At 54.5% G+C, this 12340-nt stretch overlaps 1 pseudogene across 1 annotated transcript in view; it reads right to left on the reverse strand.

The window, feature by feature from the left end:
• LOC311530633 (C-type lectin domain family 2 member D-like) overlaps positions 1-12340 on the reverse strand; it is an 839985-nt pseudogene that overhangs the window by 13720 nt on the left and 813925 nt on the right. The window lies entirely within an intron of this gene.

Raw genomic sequence — 12340 nt, forward strand, 5'->3', positions numbered from 1 at the left:
GGTGAGTGAGACACGCCATACGGTAGCTGGAGGGAGGGGGAGAATTGTGGGGCTGGGGGGCAGCTGAGAGTGGGGGACAAGGAATCTCATGGTCCCAGCTCAGTCGTCGGGATGAATGGGGCAGTTTTGACAGGGAGGAGGAGAGAAGGGGATTGGGAGTGAGCTGGGCAGGAATCTGAGAAGGGGAACAAGTCGGATGGGCAGGAAGGAATCGGGGGAGTGGGAGGTGGTGGGGGATCCTGCTGGCCATGTGGGGCACTGGCTGTGTCATCTCCTCACTGGGAGGCGTCAGTCGGGCGTGAATCTCACACGCTCCTTTGTCTCTTTCACGTCTCACAGGAGCTCATCGAGGAGCTTCCCGATGACTCGTCACCCAGCGCCGTCCTCGCCCACTCCCTGGCTGCAGTGGGCTACCTCTGGTACTGAGACAGCCCCACCCACCCCCCTGCCGGCTCCCCTCACCCCAGTGCTGCTCAGGCCCAAGGCTGGGAGTCACTGTCACTGTCCCTCCCAAGTCACCTCCCAAGAGTGGTGCCTCTGGCAGAGATGGTGGGGTGGGGAGGGTCACTCTCTCCTGGCAGGGCTCTTCTTTTCACTCCCATAACATGACAGGGGCCTTGGGGAGGGGCTCACTCCCAGGCTCCGATACAGGAGGGGCAGCAGGCTCCAGGAAACAGGAGCTATTCCTGTCCTGCCACTGTCTGTCTGGGACACCTTGGCCATGTCATTCCCTAGCGAAGTGCCTCAGTTTCCATTCTCGCCAGCCTGTGCCTCTATCCCTGTGGCTTGGTGTCTGTGTTGGCGACAGTCCCACCCAGTACTGCACAGTCTAATAGCAGCTCCTCTATCTTGCCAGCACCATGAAACCTGCCCTGGAGCCAGCCCTAGAGACCCACCTCTTGCGAGCTGCCCTTCACTCCGTCTTCACCCTGGGCACGGAGAAGGACACCACTGGCATCCAGGTACCTCCTCCTCCTCCATCCTCCTCCTCTTCCAGAGTAGTCCTTGGTCCCTACTCCCTTGATTCGCTGGAGCTCCAGATTTAGGGGTGGGGTAGCGGAGATGGAACAAGCTGCAGGGTTGGATCCTTCCCTCCAGCAGGGAAGAGATTACCCCTCCCTGGGGGATTTCTTTCTTTCTTTCTTTCTTTCTTTCTTTCTTTCTTTCTTTCTTTCTTTCTTTCTTTCTTTCTTTCTTTCTTTCTTTCTTTCTTTCTTTCCTAAGCCGTGTTTGGCCCAGAAGCCCAGGTTCCATCCATAGCAACTTGGCTGTTTCCTACTCTTCTGCCTACAAGGCCCTCTGCAGAGACCTGCTAAGCTCATGGATTAAAGGTCCAGGGGTCATCAATTCTTGCAAATTGCCTGCAGTGGGATGTGAAGGAGAGAGGCCAGGAGATGTGTTTGGGAGTCTCCTCAGTGCTTCCCAGAGACCCCTCTTCCCATCCTGTGGCAGGTGTAGGCCCAGGTTCCCTAACTCTGACCCATGCTTTGCAGACTCTGCACAAAGTCATCCCAGAGGTCCTGGATGCCATGCTGGGGAATCTGCTGGCAGAGTCCCCAGACACAGACAGGCTCCACTTAATCTTGGAGGTGAGCCCCATTTGACCGTAACTCTTTGGGGGACTGGTAAGGAGAGACTGGAAGATGCATTTTCTACTCTGTCCTCCTAGCTGGGTCCCCAGTGGGCCGTCCTTGGTTGGTGGGTCAGTGCAATGTAATGTCAGGTACTTCCTTCTTGAGGGACAGAGGAAGGAGCTGGGACTCCAAGCCAGAGCTCTGCCTGGTTCTGCTGAGCACTAAGCACAGGGCTCCTGGCTGTCTTGGGGAGTGAGAGTCTGAAAATCCACCCTTCCCGCACCCCTCCAACACACAGAGCCCATGAGATTAGGGAGATGGTTCTCAGAGAAGAGGCACATGCTCCTTCCTAGAGAAAGAGGAGGAGCCCAGGGAATCAGCCCTTCCCTCTGATCTACTCTGAAATTCCTGGGGGGATTGTGCTCTCAGTCACTCCCTACATCCCCGCAAGGAGTTGCGTAGCAGGGAAGGGCTGAGGGTTCAGTCGTCTTTCTGGTGAACTGTTCAGGAATCAGGAGTTTTGGGAGGATGGGACCAGCCCCGACCCCGAACATTGTCCCAATCTAAAGAGACGCTGACAAGTTGTGACTTGAAGGGTACAAGCTGCATCCTGGGGGAAAGAATCCCCTTCTAAAGCTCTGCCATCAATGACTCAGCTATTTCCCCCTGCGCAGAATGTCTCAGGCCCCTGGGGCTGGGTGTGTGGGGGGCTCATTTGCAAAGCAGGAGCAGCTGGCCACTGAGTCTGACCTGCCTCCTTTCCCCACAGCATGTCAACCTCTGGGTCGTGTCCCGGGTGTCGCAGGAGCGAGCCAAGGCTATCAGGAGCAGCACAGCCCTGCTGAGATACACAGTCACCCTCCCTGAGTTTGATGTAAGTGAGCTCTGAGCCCAGCTTGCTGGCTCCAGGGGGAGGCGGGCTGGCTCCAGCGGGCTGCAGGATCTGCTGCTGCTGCCGGGGCTGTGGGTTAGGAGGGTTCTTCATGGGGAGGCAGAGTCAGAGCAGAACTGAGCTCGGCTTGAGTCAAGTTCTTCTTGTCCTGGTTCAGTGTTGTCCCTGGGCCTTTAAGGGGACCATGCTCCAGCCCCTGCTTGGCATCCCAAAGCAGCTGCAGGCTCCCTTGGCAGCAGAGCAAATGAAGGGTCGATCTCAAGCTCCTCTCCCCCAGCCTCTCCTGCAGAAGGGCTAAGGGGAAGGAGCCCTCTGGCCCAGGGCGGACAGGGAGCTGAGAGGAAAATGCTGATGGAGTCCCCTCTGCTCTCCCTTCCATTAGATCTCAGCCGAGTTCCCTCGGATGGGTCACCATGTGGCCCAGCTGGCTCTATTTGTCAGCGATCCAGACAAGGACATCAGCCGGCAGGCCAGGGAGGGGACTTACCAGCTCTACCAACTGCTGCTCCAACAGAGGGGTAAGGAACCCAGCTGGGACACGGAACCAAATAGGGGACTGAGAGTGACCATATGTTGATAATGGGACCCTAGACCATTTCTCTCAGACTGACCCCAGCCGGAGGACAAGTCTCTCTCTGCCTCTGTTCTTCTCCATTCCACTGTGCAGCCACCAATGGGATTGGAAGGACACAGAAACTGCAACCAGAATGAGGAGAAAAGTCGCTCTCTCTCTCTCTCTCTTCCAGGTCTGACCATACATGACGCGGAAGATCTCTGGTGCTATGACTGGCACCAGGACAGAAGGCTCTTAGGCTACAAGAATACAGCCAGAGTGGAGGAGGTAAGGGCACTGTGCCAGGGCATGACACAGCTCAGGGAGTGTAGCTGGCTGGGTTCCCTGCAGTGGAGGCCTCCTGAAGACAGGAAAAGAGCCCGCTCCTTATTTCCAGCTCAGAGTTCCTCATCCAGCAACCAGTGGGACACGCTGGTGCGAAAGGTCCCACACTGGGACTGGGCCAGGAGTCTCCTTGTTCTTGTCAGGCTGCAGGTTGGATTCCCCTTGAAGAAACCAAGGAGCTGCAGAGGCCATACCCAGCGAGGAGAGAAATCACTAAGCTGCAGGGAAGAGACCTTTGGTCTGTCAGCTCCAACCCCCTCCTCCCCTCAACAACACACGCACACTCCTCTAGCCGCTGAGGTGCAGGAGATCTCTCTGCTGGAAGCAAGACAGAGTCCCCTGTCGTCTCTGTGCCCTGCACAGCAGAGTGGGCCTGCTCACACACATTAGAGATCCATTTCCAGCCCATCCTGGCCCCTACCATAAATTGCCTTCCCGAAAGAGCCACTGGAGGCTTTGGTCCCTCAGCAACTGCCACCTCTTAATAAAGGGGCTTCCGTGAGCCCTGGGACCCTGAAAGCCTCCTGGGGAATGAACTGCCTTGGCCACAGCAGCTCTCTTCCCCGCCCTTTGGGGCATGAGACGCCATTGTACCGCCAGGACTTGGAGGCTGGCTCTGGGCAATCTACTCAAGCCTCATGTCCTCTTGGTTTTAGGTCTTTGAAAAATTCTTCTCCGTCGGGCAGAGAAGATCCTTCGTACAGACAGCATTGCTGGCCATCCACGACCCCCTGCTGCGTGTCAGCCAGGCTGGGCTGGTGCTGGTCTACTCCCTCCTGGGGGAAGCCCAGCAACTGATGGGGGACACGGTAAGCAGCTGCAATCGACTCAGAAGCTTGGGGTGGGACCCAGGGCCTCATTCCCATCCTCTCGCCATTTGCTGGCCTGGTAGCAAGGAGCCCAGTGGGGACTTCTGGCCTTCATGGACTTCTGTTCTTAGGATGTGGTGCTCTGCTATCACTCCTGGGAAGGACAGGAGAGTCCCCTAAGTGCCCTCTGGGAACCTTTCCTGCCCCACAGAGCTGCACCCATTTCCCCATGGTCTAGTGTCCATGTCACCCCAGCCACCATCGAGAGTTGCTCCCATCCCTGGCAGCCTGGGAGGCCAAGGACTGACTGGTGATGGTGACTGACTGAGGCACATGGGCGTGGAAAGCTGGTCTTGCTGCTGGTAGGGCTGGACCCGCTCTCGAGAGATTGGGAGGATTCAGTCTTCAGGGGCTGCTGACCTGCTCCATTCACCAGGGCTGCCATCCTGTGGTTTCAGGTTTTGTCACTGGGGTGTCTTGGGGAAAGGTCTCAAGCTCTCTCCATTCCAGTTCACTGCTGCCAGAATCCCTCCCGCCCCCCGCCACCCTTCTAGAGCCTCCTCCCTGCCCTACCTGGGTGGGGATGGAGGTAGGGGTGGAAGAGAGGGTTCTCCGAACTTGAGCGGTGTCCCCAGGTGGGTTGGAGGTGGAACAGCTGTCAGGGGCACTGATGGGGAAGTGGCAGGAGCTCACCCTACAAGGAGGGGCGTTGGCACTGAAGGTCACTAGAGAGAACAGCAAGCCTCCATCCTGGGGGTCAGGAGGGTGAATCTACCACTCAGACATGAGCAGCTGCTGGGTGGAAATGATGGTGCTGGTTCCAGGTGCCCTTAATCCTCCCTGATTCCTGGGGAGTGTCTCAGTCTCTGACATGTTCTCGTTCCCCTGCAGCATGAGGATGTCACAGCCAAGGTCATGGGCCAGCTTCACATGATTCGGCACTTGCACCAGATGCCCGAGGCGCTGCAAGGGCTGTGGCTCATCTGATGCTCTTCAAGGTTCCCCTCCCTGTTCAGCAAGTCCCGCTGCCTGCTGCAGGTACTGCTGTGTCTCACTATAAATGGGGGACTAGTGGAAGCAGAAATGGAGGCCCCTGGCACTCACAGGAACTCTCTCCCCTCTCTGTGGAGCTGTGTCCTTCCCACGGCCCCCCAGATACCTTCATCTGGGGCAGGAGCTCTTTCCCTCACACCCATATCCCTCCCCTCTTTCCTTGATCTCACCCCCATCCCATTTCCCGTGCTCCCAGGCAGAGATCTTCCTGCCCCATACGGCGCAGAAGGACCTTTGCGTCAGGGCTACAGACTGTCTGCCCAACTGAAGCTCAGGAAGCTCCACCTTTGAGGAGGTGAGGATGGGACAGAGGCTCCGGGCTAGCTTCATCTCCTGCCCTTTATTCTTCCTTTGGCCCTTCTCTGGGCTCTCCGAGTCTGACATGAAGAGGAGCCTCCTCCCCCCGTGTCTTCTAGGTCCTGGGGTGTGTGACAGCCTCCCAGATGGGTGCAAGCAGTAGTAGTTCTCAAAGAGGCCTAGAGGGAAGAGCCCACTCCCTCTTGGAGGTAAGAGCCATTGACTTCTTTGGGCAAAATGGGTTTCTTGGGGGAGAAATGGGATCCCTGCTGCATAGCCTGGCTGGGAGCTTCCCCCATCCCTGGGACAGAGACATCTTCATCAATGTGCCACCCTTGTTTTTTTCCAAGCAGGAGGCTCCCCAGAGAACTCCTCCTCAAACCTGTTCTCCTGGGAGCATTTCTGGGAGGAGGCTCCCGTCCCTCAGTCTCCAACTCCATCATGCAGTCTCTTTCACCTAACATCTCCGCTCTCCAGCTCCACTTGCCGCAGCAGGACAAACGGACCTTCAGCTCGTAAGGAACAGACTCTGACCTCCTTCTGATCAGCAATGGGGTTTCCCCATCCCCTCAGCAAACCTGTCATCCGGGCTGGACCAGATTTGAAGGAGGAGGGTATCTAACAGTGTGGCTTGGCCTATAGCTGCCTAGCCTGGGGCTAGGCCAAATTGATGACCAAGTGAGCCCCACCTGAGAGGAAACAAGGGAAAACAGCAGCAAAAGTCCAGAAGCAGAGCAAGCTGTTCAGGAGATGGCCTTGGGCCAAACCCTGGAGTCCAGGGTAGGACTGGCTTCTCTCACTGTCCCTAAGGAAGAGGACATAGAAGACCATAGAAACCCAAGAAGGGCAGGCCGAACCGAAATCAGGCTGAGGAAGAACTCCCCACGAGGGTGGAAGGCCTTGTTTCTGTTCAAGACATTTTGGGACTTTGTTTGCAAAGAGCACGACCCAGGAAGGAGTGGAGTAAAGGACAGTCACCTGGTTGGAGGGCTGAGTTCCCAGCCAACAAACTGCAAGAGTGAGTATCAGCGGGGTTGCTAGCCCAGCGAGAAAGCAATGACACAAGGCCTGGCCAGCATCTAGCAGTGAGTGAACTCTGGTACACACCCAAAGTGGCCGTGTCTAGAGCCCTGGGTAGGCTCTTCTGTGGGAATTTCCCATGGGTCAGTGGGGCCGGAATCTCTCCTGCTCCTTTGGTTTCTTTGTGCTTCCCACAAGATGTCTGGTGAACTGCCCTTGGACTCTGGGCCCAGCACTGCTCAGAAATTATTCGCTACCTTCAGAGAGACAGGGCACAGCTCAGCCTGTTGGGTAGGCTGGAGAATCACACTTCACTCGAACACACAACACTGAGGTGGTTTGGGAAGTATAGTAACAAAGAAGAGATTTAAGTGATACTAAGCAAGAGAAAGAGACAAATTTCAAAGAGAGAAACAAAACACAACACACTTTGTAGTGACTAAAACTGAATCTTAACAAGTCACAATCTTTGCCTTAGCAGTTTCCAGACTAACATATCAGCTTTCCTAACAGACCTTCTTTGATGTCCCTGTAGGGTAGAAAACTTCTCTGTCGAATCCGCTGATTTGATTGCTTCGTCTTCTGGTTTCAGACCCTCTGTTATCCTTCTGGGGTGCCTGGACCCTGATTGTAACATCTCTCTGGCCCAGCCTCTTACACAGATGTGTGCTGCAGCCAGCCCAGCGCAGGGAGCAGTGGGGACAGATGATCTCCTCCTGTCAGACCAAGCAACAGGGGTCCCATTGAGGCTTAGATGGAAGATCCCAGGCATCTTCTGGAGGTAAGAACCGTCCACTCTTTTGGGCACTTGGGGCTGTTGCAACAAAGAGGGGGCTCCTGTTCCATAGCCTATTTGTCCTCATGACTGTGTTTTTTTCTTCTCAGAGGATGCGCCCGGGACCCTGGAGACTGTTTCGTGCAGGAGGTTTGAGCGGGGAGAGATCACTCACTGTCCTGACCCATGGGTCATTAACCCGGGTCTGCAGGGTTCCTGGGAGCAGCCACCCTCCAGCACGCCACCTGGAAGCCTACGAAAAACTGCTTACCTAGGACTGACGAAGTCCAGACCCAGTTTGAGGCTCCTATTGGCAGAGTCCCAGAGCAGCTAATCGGCCCCCGGGACCTCCTTAAACCAGCAGCAGGAACAAGAAGCTGTCTGAACAGCCGAGATCCTCCCCGGCTCTGGACCGTGTGTTGGCTGTTCCTGCTCCCACTCCCCAGGCTTGATTTCCTGGCATCTGGACTCAGGGTGACTCACCTGACTTGAGGTTCTGAACACAATTTGTTCTTTTGCTTCTGCTGTTCCAGTGTCCTGACCCAGCTGACTCTCGACTCCTTACTTGTGAGTGTGGACTCTGACTCTGACCACTAGGTCTGGCTGCCCATGACCCGGACATGACAATGACTTTTCTACAATTCCTCCAATGCCCTTTTCTGCTCTCCAGCTCTGCTCTCCCAGCAAGACACACCGATGCCTTGGCTCCCAGAGTCCTGCTTACCTGCTAGTCAAGGGCTCATGGGGAGTGTTTGTCTTGCCCCCTCCCCCACCACAGCTGCTTGTCCTCGGGGACTCTCCCTAGCGCAGAGGAGAATCCGTCCTGGCAGCAATTCAGGAAGTCACAGAGGGATGGTCTGCTCAGCTCTCTCTGCAATGCCACTGCCCGAGACCATTACGAGTGGGTGCCCAGTGACTGTGCCGGCAGCTCCTTGAGAGACTCCTGGGGGCAGGGTAGTCGTGTTTCACGATGACCGCGGGAAGCCATGCGAAGAGTGCGGCATTGAGGAGACTCTCCTGCTGTCCTAAAGGGTTTCTGTTCTTCTGCACGGTCAGACCATGGGGCCAGGTTGCAGAATGGGGAAGAGCTGTTTGGTGACGAGTCCAAGGATTCACCATACAGGTGGCAGCAGCTGCAGATCCTGAAGTCCCTGTGGTCGGGTTACCATGCGTCCGGAGTTTCCCGGACATGTCCGGCTTTTTGTGTTTTAGATTGCCCTCAGGGAGGAATTGGTAAAACTCTCCAAAGGGCCGGGATTTCCCTCCCAATGCAGCACTCTGGGGGCGGAGGGGGAGCTGCGCGCTCTGTGGGGGAGCACGGCACTGTCTCTGGCTCCGCACCCCAGACACACTGCTCTGAGCAGCAGGGTACAGGGGCCGGGGGGGCTGGAGAAGGGGCATGGGGTCCCAAGGGACAATCAGGAGACAGGGAGCAGGAGGGGTTGGATGGATGAGGGGTTCTGGGGGGAGCCTGTCAGGGGGTGGGCATATGAAGAGGGGTCGGGGGAGTCAAGGGACAGGGAGCGGGAGGGGTTGGACGGGGCGGAGGTTCCGGGGGGAGTCAGGGGCAGGGAGCAGGGGGGATTAGATGGGATGGGGGTTCTGCGGGGGCAGTCAGGGCACAGGGAGGTGGTTGGATGGGTGTGGGAGAGCCGGGGGTCTGTCAGGGGGTGGGGGTGCGGATAGGGGGCAGGGCAGTCAGGGGACAGGTAGGGGCTGGAGTTCTAGGGGGGCAGTTAGGGTGGAGGGGTCTAAGGAGGGGGCAGTTGGAGACAGGGAGAAGGAAGACTTAAATAGAGGGCAGGGTCCTGGGAGGAGGTGATCAGGGGACAAGAAGCAGGGGGGGTTGGATGGGATGGCGGTTGTGTGGGGGGCAGTCAGGGGGCAGGAAGTGGGAGGGAGTAGATAGGTGGCAGGGCTACCACTCCTCCCCCGCCCTCGGAGTGTCCTCTTTTTTGAAAGTTCAAATATGGTAACCCTACCCTATGGGCCCAGCCTCCACTCCTGAGAGTTCAGGCGAACCTCCCCCTGTTCTCAGGGAGTCTTTGGCTTTGGCGGCTGGGCCTGCCTGCCGAGAGAGAGGACTCAGTGTTTCCATTAGGCTGCTCAGTTGCCAATGCAGCCACCCAAAGACGTGAAGAATGGAAGCGAAAGAGCAAAGCTGGACCCTCCGCTGATCTCCTGCAATCAAGTGAGCACAGCCTGGGAGAGACGAGAGAAAGCTTCAAGGTGGCTGGTGGCTGCATGGAGCCAGGGGAGGAGAAATAAATAGTTCATGATGAATCCTACGGGCTTTGTCTTGTGTGGTGAAGGGGTTAAAATGGGTCTAGTTACTATCACATTCAACTTTACAATCGCTGTGTCTGATTGAAGGGCAGGTCTAGAAAGTTCAGAGGTCGCTCGAGGAGCTTCAAGTCTCAGATTCTGTCCCTATTGCCTGCTTTGACCAGCTGATCTCAACCCAACACCGCCCTCAGGTGGTCGCAGTGATGAGCTTTTCCCTATTTTTCTGGATTCACCGCCGGCATGGGGACAGGATACATGTGGCCAAGGAAATGGAGAGGCATGGGGGTCACTTGCAGAGGCATGCAGAGAACTTGCAGAGTTGCCTGTTCATGCAGTTCCTATGGGGGAAGCACGGTAGGGTACCGTGCACTCCGGGGCACCATTTCCAATTTTGGTGGTGGCGGGGAGGATAATTTCACCATGATTCCAGGGGCTACTTAGGCACCTGAAAACTCTAGTGTTTTGACAGATAACTTAGCAATGAGCTGACAGGAACACTTGCCAGACTGCTTTCTGGGGAAGACAGCTAGAAGAATGGATCCAGGGAATGGTTCTGTAGCTCTGAGCTGTTTGGACACTTTCAGGGAACATTCCCGATGCAAGACAGAGATCCCCAAAGTTATCCTGGGTAACCCTGAGAGACTTATAGACAACGAGCAGATCCCACATCTCTGCTGTCACTTTGCACGGACAAACTCGGACTGTCCGAACCTGTTCATGTATTTTACCTGCTTTAACCTCTCAAGAACTTTCACATATAAAAGGAAGAAAATTAAATAAATGACATAGGTACACCGATATAGGGCCGTAGTGTAAAGCCGATCTCAGAGTTGTCCCATTGAAATGGAATTATTCACAGCAGTAATTAAAGTTAAACGTGCACGTAAGTGTTTCCAGGCCCAAGATTAAGGCCACAGCTTATGAGAGGTGCAGATGCAAGAAGAGAAGAGCTGTGCAAAAACTGAAATGCCACTTGGAACCTGGCCCAAACAATGCATCATGAAAAATAAACTCATCTTGTTATACAGTAACAGAGCTGGTTCAAAAGGGTTTTACACTGAAAATGCAACCTTTGAACTAAAAATGCCACTTTGGATTACATTGATCATTTGAAAAAAGTTACCTCTTTAAAAAAAACATTTGGGATTTCTCTGCCCACTTGAGAGAGAACATGGAGTTTTTCCCACCAAAACGAAACAAAAATTTGATCATTAAAAACATTTCCAAATAAGTTGGAAGAATATGGGGGGGGGAGTGGTTTCTTCTTCAATTTTCATGACCCTCTCCACCCACCCTATTTTTGACCAGTTCTAATTGTGAATAAATGTCTGTCTGTACATGAATGATAAATATGTCTGCTACTGAAACATTTACAAACAATGGCTCTCATCAGGAGCACTGAGGTCACATTACTCAGAGAAACATCCAGGCCTGCAGGGTTCACATTCTCCAAGACATAAACCGCCCCAAGACGGGAATGTCACACACAACACAGCTCGACTGGCCCGTGTTGGTAAGGTGCATGTTTTGCTGTTGCTGGCAAATTGTGCTTTTCTGAGGGTGGGGGGGAGTTATATTTGAAAGGAGTTCTTCATCCTCTCCCACTCTCATCCAGGGGTGCCAGAACAGGGGAGACCAGGGCCCACCACTTTTTACTGGCCATAAGTGTGAGCGACTGGATGATGGGGGAGAGAAGGGAGTGGGGAGGGCAGTGTTTTGGGGGCAAGGGGCGGCATGAAGTGGGAGCTCAGGGAGAAAGGCGGTGTGAGGGAGGGCCTCAAGGAAAAGGGCAGTTTGAGGGGGCAGGACCTCGAAGAGAAGGGGTGGCACAGGGGGTGGGCCACAGTTTTTGTGCCAGCAGCCCCCCCACTTTTAGGAAGCTTTTGCCCATCCTGCCCTCATCCCAAATTAATTTGTTGCAGTAAGAAAACTTTGAGCAACAAGGGGACTTAGAGACCCACAATATAACCGCCAAAATCCTCACCCGCCCCTCGAGCTGGGCAAACAGAATTTTTTGGTCACTGGCAATTCCAAAAAAGAGATGGAAAAAAACCAGTTTCTGGTTGAACAAAACTAACATTTTTCCAAATTTTTGATGAACCAAAAAGCTTTAAAAAAAAGAAAAAGACCCAGGAACATTTCAAGGGTTATAACTTTTTGAATTTTTAAAATAAAAGTGAAGGACATTTTTAAATAAAAAATAGTTTCAAACTGAAAAATCAAAATGGTTTGTTTGGAAAGTGTCTAAATGAAATGCTTCGACTTTTTAAGAACTAGGGGGAGGGTCTGGACGTGAACAATTCAGCAGACTGGATACGAAATCGCAAACAGGTCTCCTTCCCCATTCTCCAGGGCTGGGTCTCGATTCCTGTTTCTGGTTCCCTGGGCCTGGTCCCCGTCCCTGTCACACACTGCGGGGAGCTCAGATTCCTGGGAATCCTGCGGACTTCCAGGCTACTGGGAGGGATGAGTCAGCAGCTTCCTGAGGACAAGTTGCGAATAGGCAAACACTTTCCCTCTACCTTTCCAAAACCCACATAGGTATAGTGAGACCAGCACCCCCACCACCCCCACCACTCCACGCACCATGAGACGATTCCAGGACGCTGGCTCTGAAACAAAAGAGAGAGAAAGGCCCCATGACTAAGGGACTCCGTTAAATCATCCCACTGCTGCCATGAGGATCCCAGAAGATGAAGACGTTCCTGGGGTACAGTAAGAGCTGAGTTGGGTCGA

The sequence above is a fragment of the Lepidochelys olivacea genome (assembly GCF_965140295.1).
Source record: "Lepidochelys olivacea isolate rLepOli2 genome assembly, chromosome: 14".
Taxonomy (NCBI): domain Eukaryota; kingdom Metazoa; phylum Chordata; order Testudines; family Cheloniidae; genus Lepidochelys; species Lepidochelys olivacea.